The sequence below is a fragment of the Schistocerca nitens genome, chromosome 3 (assembly GCF_023898315.1).
Source record: "Schistocerca nitens isolate TAMUIC-IGC-003100 chromosome 3, iqSchNite1.1, whole genome shotgun sequence".
In the NCBI taxonomy this organism is placed as follows: domain Eukaryota; kingdom Metazoa; phylum Arthropoda; class Insecta; order Orthoptera; family Acrididae; genus Schistocerca; species Schistocerca nitens.
Window position 1 is genome coordinate 34,387,356 of NC_064616.1, and position 17,512 is coordinate 34,404,867.

The following is a 17,512-nucleotide window of genomic DNA, read 5'->3' on the forward strand; positions in this document are numbered from 1 at the left end:
TACACGTAAAAGTGAAGTGTTTCTATTCCAACAAACACAGTTTTGCGGCTTGTTGACCATATAAACACTGTTTACACTTTCACTGGGCTTTTGAGTTTTTCCATGGACACACTTTTTCAACAGTTCAGATGCTGCTAAGTCTGTGGAAATAGGTTTTATCACTTCCATTACCACATCAGGCAGACCATGTTTATGAGTGAACACTTCACCAGTTAGCAATACCCGTTGTAATTACACCAGCTATTTTCTCCTTTGGGACAGAAGTAATAATGGGGACTTTTATCAGTTGAAAAAGTGTGTGTTTTGCTTAATAGCTATTCCATGATAGTTCTGTATTTTGTCAATTACACTGTCAGTTAACGTTCCCTTCCCATGCAACCCTTTACCATCACTGAGTTTTTGTTTTTTGTACGAAGCTTTCAGTCGCCGAAGTCTTGATCCCATTCGTTTCTGTACGTGTCCAATACACCCAAATTTCTGCAGTGCAAGATCATCACAATAGGCTTCAGTTCTTGAATATGTTTGAAACTTTTAGAATCTGCGTCACCAAGGTATATCTAAAACTTTCCCTGTATGCGTGCTGGTGGCACATACTACACCATGATGAGATATGTGCCCCGTTTATGCCAGCTACCATCGAATGTAGCAGTCAAGTCTCTATTACCACTGTTTTCTATTGCTGCGTCTTCCACAGCTTTCTTCGTAGATTCTATACAGACATCTTCTACTTTAGACCCTACAAATCTGTTATAGTTCGTAAACTTGGTTGGGAGATTTGGAAGATTCCATCATGCCAACACATAAACAAATCTAATGTTGTGTTCATAGATTTTGCTACCAGTTTCTTCATTTGGAGTTACTGCAACACTGTTCCACAAGTTGGTCATGTGTGAACATTTACCATACATCAGTTCCATTTCACTGGCAATTCCTACGTGAGTTTGATTTTTTATAGAGAGTTCCAGACCGACGTCACTACTCTGAATACATCTTTTACAGTTTGCAAAAATTCCGTTGAGAACTGACGTATCAAATATTTCATTCACACTCGATTCGCCCATAAAACATTCATACATTTCACTAACTGAACCAAACTTCCTCTGCGAAGTACTTTCTTTCTCACTTTCATTGCAATGGGCAGGTGTACCATCAAGGTTAGGTTTACACACTTGGTTATCGTCTTTATTGTTTACGGTCATAACATCTACATTTGGCTTTCCAACATCTCTTCTTTCCTTAAAAGCCTTCAGAGAATTTCTAGTCACTTTACGTTTACCCGTGATTATCCTTCAACAAAATAGAGACTTCAATGAATATAATTCACTACGAATATTTTCAGGATTACATAAGAGTAAATAGAAATGAAACACACGACAATCGAGCGAGCGATATATATCGAACTATCACATATTAACCACAACATTTATTTTGTAACAGTTATTTTCTCTCACATCACTAACATGTACATGATGAGCATGTACATTCACGAGTACAACATTTGACAGCAGTTTAACAGCGCCATAGTGGGGCACGCCCATGCAGAACATATTTCAAAAATATTTTAAAAACAGTTGTAATCTTCTGAACTGAATATATTATATATCAATTGAAAGGGAAAAGTCTGTACATTTTTGAAATGCAAAAAAGTAAAAATTGAACATTTCATGATCTTGAACTTTTTCGGAACACCTTAATCCATTTCTCGGTGTTTAAGATATATAATCAAAAATTTAAATTTTATTTGTCTATACATGCGTCGTTTTACGTATATGTCCGCCGCATTCTCAGTACAGTGTTCTTGTAGCTGGTACACCCAATAAACTGCAGCGTCGGGCCACAGCTTCTATAGCCTTGGTAGCTTCTTCAAATACTTCGAGAAACTGAATTAATTTGTCATCTACCTGGTAATGCCAGTTCTCAAACAAGTGTGTTTTCCCGAAGTCTGGTAAAACTTGAGAAATTTGTTTATGCTGCCTAGATACGGATTTTAGCATGGCAAAGTATTCCAACGAGTATCAACGTGGTGCTTTACGGTAAACTGCACCCGCGAGTCGTTCATAATATGGCCACTTCTTTTTAAATAAGGTAAGGCATTTTCCGTTGCTTTCAACGATGTCAAACATTAGGACAATATTCTTGGAACCGTTTATTTTCAAGGGTGTGGCTTACAACAGTGCTAATGGAGTGGATGTTGCACGGAAGGCGACAATAGTTCGCAAGTACCTTTTTTACATTTTCCCCCTGATCGATAACGAACGTAACTCTCGACAGATGGCTTGTAACCATCCCTAACGTTCTCAGGTTACTTTCAGTTTCCTCCCGCATATTTGTAGCACTTTAATCCATATCAGATAGGAACACTGCAACAAACAAGACCCGATTTTTATGTTGCAACTCTCGCGAGATTGAACGTGTAATAAGAGTCAAATCAAGTGTTTTAGTGCGCACGTCTATCCACATGTCAGCTGTACATGGCACGCACCATCCTCCATATGCTGCAACACGTGGGGGACCATAGGCACGCGGCATTCGTCTGTAATTTTTTTTTCTTTTTGCAGTTCGAGAAATTGTTGATGGGTGAGGAAGCACGTCTGTTGTACTTGCAGTTGGGTACTGTGTTCATCTATCCAGCAGCGCCTGTGCAAGGTCGAGAAAGCCTCCTCCTGCAACTGCGCTGAACGGCCGCAGATCTCTTGCACACATTCTTACACACTTCACTGGGACAACAGATTTTACCCGGAAGAAACTACTACTACTGATATGATTAATAGGAGAAGCTTGGCAGGTACTGAAGTGTCGCAACAAAACCGGTACTGCCATCAAGGGAAGCTAATTACTTAAGTCACTACACAGTGCAAAACTTACAGATCTACATCTACATGATTACTCTGCAATTCACATTTAAGTGCTTGGCAGAGGGTTCATCGAACCACAATCATACTATCTCTCTACCATTCCACTCCCGAACAGCGCGCGGGAAAAACGGACACCTAAACCTTTCTGTTCGAGCTCTGATTTCTCTTATTTTATTTTGATGATCATTCCTACCTATGTAGGTTGGGCTCAACAAAATATTTTCGCATTCGGAAGAGAAAGTTGGTGACTGAAATTTCGTAAATAGATCTCGCCGCGACGAAAAACGTCTTTGCTGTAATGACTTCCATACCAACTCGCGTGTCATATCTGCCGCACTCTCTCCCCTATTACGTGATAATACAAAACGAGCTGCCCTTTTTTGCACCCTTTCCATGTCCTCCGTCCATCCCACACAACAATATTCTAACAGAGGACGAACGAGTGTAGTGTAAGCTGTCTCTTTAGTGGACTTGTTGCATCTTCTAAGTGTCCTGCCAATGAAACGCAGCCTTTGGCTCGCCTTCCCTACAGTATTATCTATGTGGTCTTTCCAACTGAAGTTGTTCGTAATTTTAACACCCAGGTACTTAGTTGAATTGACAGCCTTGAGAATTGTACTATTTATCGAGTAATCGAATTCCAACGGATTTCTTTTGGAACTCATGTGGATCACCTCACACTTTTCGTTATCTGCAGCTTGTGTAAAATTTTGTCATGCCGTGCTATATCCTGATTTCTTCAGACGAGTGTGGGTTCCCTCCTCCAGGTTCAGGAACACGACTTTTTTCTCCTCCGTACATTCTCTGATTCTTGGCCGTTAGGAGGACCTTTGTCTTTTGATCGGTATAATGTACGACAACCTAAGAGCGCTATGGAGAAAACCAAAACAATTGCAAATTGCTTACAGTCTAATCGCTTTAGTGTGTTGCGCTGAACTATCTGTGTAGGGCTACACTTCCCATTCCCAATGCTGTCTGTCACCTTGCTGAATAATAGGGATGAAAGGAATGGAAAGGAAACGGGATGGGAAAGAGGCAGGAAGAAAATAGCGACTCCCAGCCGCAGAGGGCATTGCTGCAATGCAACGGCGTGAGTTAAAACTTTGTGCCCGACCGGGACTCGAACCTAGATGCTCCGCTACTTTAGAACGGTTGCCGTAACTGCCTGGACCATCCGGACACGCTTTCCGTCAGACCAAATTTCGCAACTTCTCACTCGCTGCACCGCCACGACCCTCACCTACTAACCCCTATTCGCAGATTTTTGATTCCCGTCAGAGTTCGGTCGTCGGCTGGGCATCCGCACTGAAACGTTTTCATCAAACAGCCGCGCGTCCATACAAAAATACATATGAGTGGTATCTGTTCTATCGGACACGTCGTAGCTTGTAACTTTATTGAGACTTGATCGCCTGCGAAACCTGATACTGAACACCCGTGCACTCTTTCCTCCCGATTTCAGTTCTTAATACTAATTTTCCAGGTTGGTTGTAAATTTTTAATGCAGAGCTCATTTCAGTTACTTAGTCAAATTTGGTTCAAAATGGTTCAAATGGCTCTGAGCACTATGGGACTTAACATCTATGGTCATCAGTCCCCTAGAACTTAGAACTACTTAAACCTAACTAACCTAAGGACATCACACAACACCCAACCATCACGAGGCAGAGAAAATCCCTGACCCCGCCGGGAATCGAACCCGGGAACCCGGGCGTGGGAAGCGAGAACGCTACCGCACGACCACGAGCTGCGGGCAGTCAAATTTGGGCCTCTCCCATTGTTATGATTGTGGTGCGGTCCTTTTTGTTCACCCTTTGATGAACCGACGTCCACAATGACTGTTGAATTCACGTCTGAAGAATTGAGTCGGACGCCTCCAACACCACACCGTACGGCATCGTCTTCTTTGGGTTCCACTTGTTACAGTAAGTGGGGGGGGGGGGGGACAGGGTACAGGGTGTATGACCACTAGTCGTAAGCATCCAGTAACTCACCTCTAGCATTCCACACCACCCGAAAGACACTGCATCATCCCGGACGCTCCCGAATTGTATACAGCGCTTTGGTTTGAAAGAAACTCCGTCGAAACTGAGTGCAGCCGTTTTAATAGATTTTTACTGGGAGTTCGCTTACTATCTTCAGTTATTTTTAGTGGCATTTTCTGTTGTTTTAAGACTGTATCCACGTTTTGCGTACAGGACCCCAAAATGAATGATTCCACAGCTAAAGATGGAGTGCATATAGGGAAAGTATGCAAGTAATAAGGAGAGCAACGCACTCTTCTTGTCGCTAGTCCGCTTCGTATGAGAAGAGGAGCGTGCTCAGAGTTTGACAGAGCGTGTTTGTGTTGTGTTGCAGAGGGGACAGCCAACCAATGCTACGTGTGTGTGTCGCGGGAGTGGGAGACAGCTGCGTACGTCCGCTCCCGGCACAACACAAGCATCGAGCTCTGCGACAACTTCAGGGTTGGCGACAGCCGCTTCATCCGCAACTGTCAGCCGCCGTTCTTAGGATGCCTTACAACAATCAACGGTAATAACTACGGCACGTCTCTCTGCGTTCTACCCAATTTCCTTTCCTTATTTTTATTTATTTATCTATTTTACCTGTACTTTTACTTCTGCTAATGTTGCCACTAGTAGTGATATTAGTAATAAAAATAATAATAATAAGAAGAAGAAGAAGAAGAAGAAGAAAAATAGCATAGTCAAGGGAAAACACACTAAACAAGAAGATTACATATTGAATAACCACAGTGACTCCATAGAAGCGATGGAAAAAACAGATGCCTATAAATACCTAGGATACAGACAAAAGATAGCAATAGATAATACAAATATTAAAGAAGAACTAAAAGAAAAATATAGACAAAGACTAACAAAAATACTGAAAACAGAATTGACAGCAAGAAACAAGACAAAAGCTATAAATACTTATGCTATACCAATATTGACCTACTCATTTGGAGTAGTGAAATGGAGTAACACAGACCTAGAAGCACTAAATACACTTACACGTTCACAATGCCACAAATATAGAATACATCACATACATTCAGCAACAGAAAGATTCACATTAAGCAGAAAGGAAGGAGGAAGGGGATTCATCGACATAAGAAACCTACATTATGGACAGGTAGACAATTTAAGAAAATTCTTTATAGAACGAGCAGAAACTAGCAAAATACACAAAGCAATCACTCATATAAATACATCGGCTACACCACTGCAATTTCATAACCACTTCTACAACCCTTTAGATCACATAACATCAACAAATACGAAGAAAGGAAATCGGAAGGGGAAGGCACTACATAGCAAGCACCCGTATCATCTAACACAACCACACATCGATCAAGACGCATCCAACACATGGCTAAGAAAAGGCAATATATACAGTGAGACGGAAGGATTCATGATTGCAATACAGGATCAAACAATAAACACCAGATATTACAGTAAGCATATTATTAAAGATCCCAATACCACAACAGATAAATGCAGACTTTGCAAACAACAAATAGAAACAGTAGATCACATCACAAGCGGATGTACAATACTAGCAAATACAGAATACCCCAGAAGACATGACAATGTAGCAAAAATAATACATCAACAGCTTGCCTTACAACATAAACTTATAAAACAACACGTTTCCACATACAAGTATGCACCACAAAATGTACTGGAGAATGATGAATACAAATTATACTGGAACAGAACCATTATAACAGATAAAACAACACCACATAACAAACCTGACATCATACTCACCAATAAAAAGAAGAAATTAACACAACTAATCGAAAGATCCATACCCAATACAACAAATATACAAAAGAAAACAGGAGAAAAAATTGAAAAATACATCCAACTGGCTGAGGAAGTCAAGGACATGTGGCATCAGGATAAAGTTGACATTATACCAATTATAGTATCAACTACAGGAGTCATACCACACAATATCCACCAGTACATCAATGCAATACAGCTACATCCAAACTTATATATACAACTACAGAAATCTGTAATTATTGATACATGTTCAATTACCCGAAAGTTCCTAAATGCAATATAACATATACCATACAGTTAAAAGGAAGTGACGCTTGATCAAGGTCCGCGTCACTTTCCATTTTTAACCAGACTTAACGTCTGAGAAAGTAAAGAAATAATAATAATAATAAAGTGGTATATATATAAAAAATTATGGGTGAACAAAATAGATGCTTTCTTATATAGCTAGTTCTCGGGAAAGACAATTTAAGGAGACTGCTGAATGATGGAAGGGGGCGGGAAGGATTTGGGTTTTGATGGGAACGGCCGTTTCTGCCGTGTTGTTCACACAAGAGGAGACATGAGGGACAGTGTATGTTGATAAGACGGTAGAGAAGATAGAGGGTATGCGTATCTCTGCGCTTTTCAAAATGGTTCAAATGGCTCTGAGCACCATGGGATTTAACATCTGAGGTCGTCAGTCCCCTAGAACTTAGAACTACTTAAACCTAACAAACCTAAGGACATCACACACATCCATGCCCGAGGCAGTATTCGAATCTGCGACCGTAGCGGTCGCGCGGTTCCAGACTGAAGTCTGCGCTTTTCTGCACGCAGCACGGATAGCTGTGCATCTGATGGTGGAAACTGGTAAAAGACTCAAATATCACGGATATATCGAATACAGGCATTCACTACCAATTCCAGGCGCCGACAACTTCCCTGGGAAAGAGCATGCAGGATCACTGTCATCAGTAATTGGAAGTATAAGTGTTTGTACAAGTTTCGTTTTTCAGGTCAAGAGGGAGGAGCTTTCTATTTTTTTCTAGGGCATGGAGAGATGCTGATGCCTTCCTGCATGTTGTAGTTACGTTCTCAGTCCAGTTATGATTTCTGTTTATTATTACTCCTAGACTCTATGCTGGGGGAGATAAGTTGATATTTGTCCGACTTAGGATTAAAGATGGTAGGGATTCCCGATATTTTGGCCAAATGAGCCTAGAATGACCAACCAGTACCGCTTGGGTGCCCATTTTGTCCATTTTGATGGTGCACACATGTCGGTATTTAGATTCCCGATAGCTGTCTTCAGGTTTATTGGTTATGCATTTAGATACAACTGGAAGCTATCAACGTACATGTGGTATTTGCAGTTGGACAAAACTGATGACACATCATTGACATACAATGAATAGAGTAGAGGACCTAATATACCGGAGTTTTGGGGACTACCTCGCGGTTCTAGGCGCGCAGTCCGGAACCGTGTGACTGCTACGGTCGCAGGTTCGAATCCTGCCTCGGGCATGGATGTGTGTGATGTCCTTAGGTTAGTTAGGTTTAAGTAGTTCTAAGTTCTAGGGGACTGATGACCACAGCAGTTGAGTCCCATAGTGCTCAGAGCCATTTGAACCATTTTACCATACTACCCACCTCCACTGTGACTTCACGGTGCCGGACGTGACGCATTGCTGGCGAGACGTCAGGTATGAGCGAAACCATTGCACTGCACTTGGTGAGAAATTTAGGCAAGTAACACGTCGGAGTCGACAGTGTCAAACGCTTTGCTTAAGTCTAAGAAGCACATGACAGTCGCCTCCTGTCCATCCACGGAAAGCTTCAGGCCGTTTGTTACATTAATTTAAGTACTACAGTACATTTATGTACTCATAAACCAAGGAGTACATTAACTTCACTGCGTCATTGCATTCACTTACTTTACATAACAGTAAACGATTTTCGTCTATCATATAGATTAGCATGACTCTCTGGATGTCGAGACTCATGATAAATAGTCGAGGAGCGCAGGTCCAGGTCACCGGTGAACTAGAGGAGATGGAAGACATGCATTTTTCATCTATTTTGGGTCAACCACCTGCGACAAGAAAGTTCTGAAGATGAGATAAGAAGACGGATCACGCTAGGGCGCGTGGATCTGAAGAAATTGCCGAAACCTGGCAGAACAGAGCGATAATGAACAGACCAAAGAACCTGCTTGTTGGAACACTCGTGTTCTCCGTCTTCTGTTACGGTTACGAGAAGTTGGACCCATAAGACCAAGGACAAGCAGCGTATTGATGCATCCAGGCTTCGATTATGGCGCAGCACGCTGCGCATAAAATGGACAGAAATAATAACTGATGTCTTCATTACTGAGTAACTCAATGTATCCAGGTTCCGTAATCCTCGTGTCGACCTAAAAATTCTCCAATTCTTTGGCCATACTGGAAGACAATTTGGAGAAAATCTAGAAAAAATAATCGTGGAAGGAAAGACCGAGGGCACGAGACCGTGAGGGAAGAGCAGCGAACAGGTGTCGTACCAAAAATCACGAAGGTGCCCGCAAGGGTATCAGACGGATGCCATATTCCGGAAAGCGTTTGACTCGGTGCCCCACTGCAGACTCCTAACTAAGGTACGAGGATATGAGACTGGTTCCCAAATATGTGACTGGCTCGAAGACTTCTTAAGTAATAGAACCCAGTACGTTGTTCTCGATGGTGAGTGTTCATCGGAGGTGAGGGTATCATCTGAAGTGCCCCAAGGAAGTGTGGTAGGTCCGCTGTTGTTTTCTATCTACATAAATTATCTTTTGAATAGAGTGGATAGCAATGTTCGGCTGTTTGCTGATGATGCTCTGGTGTACGGAAAGGTGTCGCCGTTGAGTGACTGTAGGAGGATGCAAGATGACTTGGACAGGATTTGTGATTGGCGTAAAGAATGGCAGCTAACTCTAAATATAGATAAATGTAAATTAATGCAGATGAATAGGAAAAAGAATCCCGTAATGTTTGAATACTCCATTAGTAGTGTAGGAAGTGGGACAAGCATGTAATGGCAGTTGTGAGGAAGGCGGATAGTCGTCTTCGGTTCATTGGTAGAATTTTGGGAAGATGTGGTTCATCTGTAAAGGAGACCGTTTACAAAACACTAATACGACCTATTCTTGAGTACTGCTCGAGCGTTTGGGATCCCTATCAGGTCGCATTGAGGGAGGACATAAAAGCAATTCAGAGGCGGGCTGCTAGATTTGTTACTGGTAGGTTTGATCATCACGCGAGTGTTACGGAAATGCTTCTGGAACTCGAGTGGGAGTCTCTAGAGGAAAGGAGGCGTTCTTTTCGTGAATCGCTAATGAGGAAATTTAGAGAGCCAGCATTTGAGGCTGACTGCAGTACAATTTTACTGCCGCCAACTTCTACTTCGCGGAAAGACCACAAAGATAAGATAAGAGAGATTAGGGCTCGTACGGAGGCATATAGGCAGTCATTTTGCCCTCGTTCTGTTTGGGAGTGGAACAGGGAGAGAAGATGCTAATTGTCGTACGAGGTACCCTCCGCCACGCACCTTATGGTGGATTGCGGAGTATGTATGTAGATGTAGAAGATTTTACGCTCTAATACTACCAAAAAAAGATCAACATTAATAGTTTCCTGTGATCTCATGTGATTTGACACCGTGGGAAGTTTGAAATTTAGTTTAACATTTTGGCATAAATGTGACTATCAAGAATTGCACGCCAGTGTGTAGCCTGGTCTGCGACCAAATACTGACGACCGCAGGTCATCGTCTGACTTGGTGTCAACCGCCTCCATTAGCAAGGTTGTTAAACCGCTGCAGTCCCAGAAATCCAGTGTGAATCCTACTAGTGGAAGTAATTTTCGTGACCTGGAGGCTCCATTACAGTTCCTGTTCACGTGACTGGATGCAGGTCCCGGTATTCAGCCCCAAATCTCCCATCAGCATATCGCAAAAGATACGGTGTGTGAAGTTGTTGATTGTGATCCATCCGTCGAAACATGGGGTTCATGTCGGTGCCCGCTGTGGCATTGCAAAAGAGTTGCCTCCCTGTACCGTCTTTAGCCTCTTTATTTGTAAAGGTCTGTCTTGATCATATCAACTGTTTAATCTCCTCCCTTCCTGTAACTGTAAATATATATAATCACCTGTAACAACACAAAAAATAGGACACTAAATAAGCAGTAATCATAGACAAGCCCAAGATACAGATGCTAACATACTACTCTTGATGAAAAAAGGGAGACTTCCTTATACTATTGTTGTATCTAGTATGCAGTGTTAATTAGTGCTTTGCCAACATTGTTGTGTCACAAATCACAATGGAGCAATAGCTCTACATCAAGTGTTCCAGACGTTCTACAGAATGTTTTTAAGAATAGAAGAGAAAAGTGTGTGCAAAGGCTCCCTCGCACAACTGGGCGCCTGCCCTGGTTTGACTGAAATGCGAAACGCGGACAATTTTTTTCTGGAAAAAATTATCACGGGTTACGAGACTTGCTATTATCAAGACACACCTACCACAAAATGACAAACTGCAGAAATTCACATGAAGGGTCAAGCTCTGACGACATAATCGAGCCGTCCGAAGTGGCCGAGCGGTTCTAGGCGCTTCAGTCTGGAACCGCACGACCGCTACGGTCGCAGATTCGAATCCTGCCTCGGACATGGATGTGTGTGATGTCCTTAGGTTAGTTAGGTTCAACAAGTTCTAAGTGACTGATGACCTCAGAAGATAAGTCCCATAGTGCTCAAAGCCATTTGAACCATTTTTTTTCCTTTCTCAGTATTCTTATCTTATGCATCCTCCTTAAATTTCCTTTCCCCAGAACTCGCTGTATCAGAAAATATCTATTTTGTACATATATAAATTCTTTTTATGTCTGCCATTATCGATATTATCATTATCATTATTATTATTATTATTATTATTATTATTATTATTATTATTATCACTGTTAGTGGCAGCAACAACAGTAGCAAAAGTACTGTCAGTGTTAACTTTATTACTTCATAGTCAGTATTATTTGCACAGATTGTCTCTATAGACACGTAAATCATTTTAGTGCTACTTGTCATATTCAAATTATTATTTGTTAGGTAACTATGATATAAAAAGTTATTGTATGTATGAAATCCTAGTCCAAGTTAAGAAGCGCCCGATGGCGCTAATCAGATCAGGTTAAATAAATATATAAATAAAATTATTCACCATTTCCTGTAGCTGCTGAATGTAGCTACCTTTGCGATTAGGATGTTGTCCATTGTAAGTACAAGCAGCAGACTGAAACTCTTTTGCTTCACATACATTTGTTTCTTAATGTCGTAATGATTGATATTTTGAGTTACCTCAGGAGTATAGTATACTTTAACCCAAAATCGAGCGATCCGGGCTCTAACACAGGCTCTGCGATTGGGCCCAGAGGACCACATGATGCGAAGAGCCGCCGTGTCAACCTCTGCCATATAGCATCATCTGCATGCGGTATGCAGGTGCATATTACACGTAGCGTAGTGATTATGCCAACTATTACTATTGTATAAATATTTCACCTTCCATAACTTGTTTAATAATTTCGCTCAATTTATATCATGTTAATAACAGTCTATAAAGGCTTGACCTAAGATTAATACAGAATCACACCTACCATAAGGCTATAAGATTCAATTATGAATAAGTAGTGTAGCTATGTAACTAAATCTTTTTTTCATTTTGGGGACAGGCTCGCATGTTGCCAAGGTTGTTTCGACCACGCTGCAGAAGCAAGGCTGGGAAGGCTTGACACATCTTCCATATAGTACTCATATCTCCCCACGTGATTCCTATATTTTTGCACTTCTAAAGAAAGACATTCGTGGCCTTCAGTTTGCCTCGGTCGAAGAGATGCACGCCTTGGTACAAACGTAGTTCCGTAGACAACTTCGAACATTTCTCCATGAAGGCACTGACCGTCTTGTCTCACAGTGAGATAAGTAAATTAACAGTTGCGGCGATTACTTTTGAAATAAGTTTACTTACTTTTTTTCCATCTACCGCGTTTCCATGTGACTGCTCCTTATACAGGGTTAACTAAATACCTTTTTTCAAATTTTGAGGACACGTTCCTTACACCATTACAAGAAAAAAAATCCGGTAAACGAGGGCTCTAGAATGCATACCTTAAGAGCCATGAGCACTTTTTCATCTTCGATATTGTGAAACACATCTCTTTTACCGCACGCTCCTTGCCATCCGATTTTGAGAGGAGGCAGTATAAACGAAAACAAGAAAAAATGGCGTGTAAACGCGGTCTCTAAAACGCATATCTTAGGAGCTATAAGCACTTGTTCATCTTCACTGCTGTGAAACACACCTCTTTTACTGACCAAGTGTTGATACCTCTTAAGTTATGCATTTTAGAGCTCATATTTACTGGACTTTCTTTCTTGTTTCGTTCCATACTACCTCCTCCCAAAAGAAGGAAATCAAGGAGCGTGCGGTATAGCAGAAGATGAAAAAATGCTCGTGGCTCTTAAGGTACGCATTTTGGAACCAATATTTAGTGGACATTTTATTCTTGTTTTGGTGTAAGATGCCTGTGCTCAAAGTGTGTAAAGGGAATTTAGTGACTCCCTGTATAAGCACGGCACACTATGTAGGTACATGCACTTGCATTGTGTAGCCACAAACACGTATACAGTTTATTCTATTTTGCCTTGTTACTAATAGGCTTTCACTGTTACAGTATACCATACTTTTAGGAATCCCACTCCAGATCGCGTATTTGTCTTAGCTGTACGAAGTGTGTAGAGCATCATAGATAGCCATGTTAACCTCATGCGTTACAAATAATATTTCTACCCTATGTGGATAGTTCTTTTACCATATATTTCAGTTTCAATCCGCTTAACTATAAGCGTTCTGTTATATGTTTATATCCGACCGCATGCAAGTGACATATTTACACCACAGCATCTGAGTGTTTTATATGACCAACACAAGAAGAATACAGTCCTCCTCCTAAGGTTATTATAGGTTAATAGGTTTTACACACTGCTGAACAACACTATGTACCTAGAATATAGGCTATTTGGCCTTCTGACAATTATTACAATTTTTTTTTGCAGTTGAGACACTACGTATAGTTGATGTCTTGATAGTTGTAGTACTATACAGATCACACATACACAATGGGTGCTCGGAAATTTCCACTACAAACTTCTAGGATTTGTAGAGGGGAATGAGTACATAATATTTTGAATAGCAGCCCATGTCCGGAAAAGCACCATTTCCGTTCTACGACGGTTTCGGTCCAGATGTTTAAAGCATCCAGTTCTGCTTCGGGAACTGAACTAGGCGTGACGCAGTACAATTAGTAGATAACAATTCGAAAGGAAACATAACAAAACATCCATTTATCATTTAAGCAAATTTGTTTGTATTAACACTTAAATACAGCATGTTTACATTATTCGAAAACAAAAAAGAAACCCAGCATATTATAGGTACATAAAAGTACTGATCCATTACAACAGCGGCTCGATGTGGAGACCACCGACGTTGTTACAGACATTGTACCTACGAAGCGTGTTCTGGCACACACTCTCCATCCCACCTGGTGTCTCTTCAAGTTCTAGTGCAGCGGCCAGAGCTCCTGCCAGTTGATCCTCCTCTGTCTCTGCAGAAGTCTCGTAAATTAAACTTTGCATAAACTGCGATAAATGGATGTTTCGATATGTTTCCTTTCGAACTGTTACCTAAGAATTATACTGCCCCACGCCTAATTCAGTTCCTCAAGCAGAAGTGGATGAGTTAAACATAGAACGGAAACGGACATTGGTTCCTATTCAAAATATTAAGTACTTACTCCCCTCTATAAGTCATAGAAGTTTGTAACGGAAATTTCCGAACACCCTGTATGTAATGAAATATAGTTCAGTCTAATGCAGTTAACGTTTCATCATTTAAAATATAGATACAATGATGTTGTCTTTGGTATAGTACGATAAATGATACGTTTGCTGTATGTAGTAGCCTGAAGACAGTGGATTGTATTACCGAAACCGGTCGCTAATAAATAAAAACTGATACGTACAACATCGTTATTGAGCATAAATATAATAGCTGCTATCCCAGTGCCCACGAGGAGAAGGTTGCACGGTAATTTTAATCAGTCTCTATAACACCAGGCCTCGCTTCTCTTCTTCTATGATTTCTCGAAAAGCCCACGATTAAGTTCCGTACATGGACCTTACGAAATTCGTGCAGGAGCGAGGTAATTACGTCACTGCTGTTAAAATGCGTGTTCATAGTCGTAAATAGTCGAATGTGAGGGCCACTGTATGAGTCATGTATGAGACTAATGAGCCCCGCAGGCATTGGAAAGTGACACCTAGAAAAATATTTTTCCTCGTCTTACAGAATTTTGCAGATGGGAGCTTGCACTACAGAGGCAACCGTAAGGATGCCCCCACAACATGCAACGAGACAGCTGTTATAGGAAATGGGAAAATAGAAGCTCCAGTGATAAATAGTTATGAGTCAAAACATTATCACTATTACCCACCTCGGACATGAATGTTGTGTGCTGGTGACGCGGTAACGAGGGGAATCACATTCGTGGCCGGAGTCCACGCAGCGACGGTCGTTGGTCCGTAATAAAGCAGAATGAAATGGAATTATCGCATAGTATTGATAGCCGGGAGACCCCACCCGGGGTAGTTGGACCGCCGAGTTGTAAATCCTTTCAGGTGAGGCCACATTGGGCGGTTTACGTGTCCATGATGAGTAAACGATTGTGAGGGCATCACAACACCCAGTCCAACAGCGCACAAAATCTCCGACCCGGCCGGGAATCGAACCTGGGCACGTTGTATGGCAATCAGACGCACTGACCACTGAGCTAAAGAGGCGAGCCGGCCGGTGTGAGCGAGCGGTTCTAGGCGCTACAGTCTGGAACAGCACGACCGCTACGGTCGCAGATTCGAATCCTGCCTCGGGCATGGATGTATGTGATGTCCTTAGGTTAGTTAGGTTTAAGTAGTTCTAAGTTCTAGGGGACTGATGACCTCAGCAGTTAAGTCCCATAGTGCTCAGAGGCATTTGAACCATTTTTGAAGGAGGCGAACTGTAAAGCAGAATCATCGTGCCGTTCTCTGCACAGCTTGCTATGTCAGATATTAGGGCCCTAATGGGTGATATATCCGGACTAGCTGGATATAGAGACGTCAGGTACATGAAACTTCCCTTCGCGTAGAATCAACCCGCGGACTTTAAGGACGGCACCACTTTAAAAACAACAATAGCCCAACGAGCACGTCACATGCCCCCGTCGCGAACGCGCAGTTTACTCAAAGGTATACACAGGAATATAAACAGTACTTGAAGAAGTACAACCATCCCGCATCTAGCAAACATAGAATATCCAAAAAATGGTTCAAATGGCTCTGTGCACTATGCGACTTAACTTCTGAGGTCATCAGTCGCCTAGAACTTAGAACTAATTATACCTAACTAACCTAAAGACATCACACACACCCATACCAGAAGCAGGATTTGAACCTGCGACCGTAGCGGTCGCTCGGCTCCAGACTGTAGCGCCTCGAATATCCAAAAGATGAGCGGAACACCAAATTGGACGAGAATGCTGCAGGAAACAGAGAACTGGAAAAAAAACAAGACGCGTTCAACATCACGAGACGACACGGAATGATTCCGACTCACCTAGTGATTCCGAGGACTCTACATAGGTGGATCGGAAAACAGTGGGACCAATGAAGGGACAGCATATGAAAATATGGATTACCAGAATGAAACAGACGACAGAGAGCAACATTTGCAAGAAGTGGGAGGAAGGAAGATCCTCCGCCGGCCGCGGGTGGCCGAGCGGTTCTGGCGCTACAGTCTGGAACCGCGCGACCGCTACGGTCGCAGGTTCGAATCCTGCCTCGGGCATGGATGTGTGTGTTGTCCTTAGGTTAGTTAGGTTTAAGTAGTTCTAAGTTCTAGGGGACTTATGACCTCAGCAGTTGAGTCCCATAGTGCTCAGAGCCATTTGAACCATTTTTGAAGATCCTCCGCAAGAAGGCAGCACAGCGACTTCAAAAAGGAAGGAAAGAAGATTTACTTATTTATTTATTACATTATAGCCTGCTACCGGTAATTTAAACAAATCGTATTCATTGTTACGCAAGTTATTACTTTCAACAACAATATTTTTACTATATTATCTATCTTCAGCAAGTGTACTTTTATTTCTTGAAATAATCAGTAACCAACTGCACAAAAGAAATTTTATTTCTTTACCTGTGTCAGGCACCTAGTGCCCTTCTTCAGAAGGTTATAATCATCGCATTATTTGCATGCGTCAAACATAAGATGAATGGAACATATTGCAGCATTCCTGTGTTCCTCAATGACAATATATTCCTTAGTAAAATTGTGGTTGCAGCTCTTGAAAGTTTGTTTTGCTTTCATACGTACATGGTTCTTTGCACCTAGCTTGACGTTTAAATTTAGTATTTTATATATCTTTACTATGAACATTTTTATTTGTTACAATAATCTGATGTGTCGGCAGCTGGGCCAACACCTTGTAGATAGAGCTGGCTTAAAGGCACGCTAGACTAACGCAGACGGGCGTGAAGTACTGGAACAGGATACGTAATTAATGCTATGAAGAAAAGTACGTAGCTGGTATAATACTTATCTTTACTCATTCATTGTGGTACATCGCACAAAGAAGACTTTAATTACAATCACTGTAAGGCTAATGGCGCCTTGCTAGTTCGTGGCCATTAACTTAGCTGAAGGCTATTCTGTCTCTCGGCTAATGAGAGAGAAAGGCTTCGTACGTCTAGTCGCTAGCTCTGTCGTCCGTACAACTG

The 17,512-nt window shown here is 41.7% G+C and overlaps 1 long non-coding RNA gene across 1 annotated transcript in view; it reads left to right on the forward strand.

Annotated features, from left to right (window-relative positions):
• The first annotated feature begins 5,214 nt into the window (after positions 1 to 5,214).
• LOC126247977 (uncharacterized) overlaps positions 5,215 to 17,512 on the forward strand; it is a 189,803-nt gene continuing 177,505 nt past the window's right edge. The window contains exon 1 of the long non-coding RNA XR_007545394.1: positions 5,215 to 5,387. This is a non-coding gene — a long non-coding RNA (uncharacterized LOC126247977). The remainder of the gene's footprint in view (positions 5,388 to 17,512) is intronic.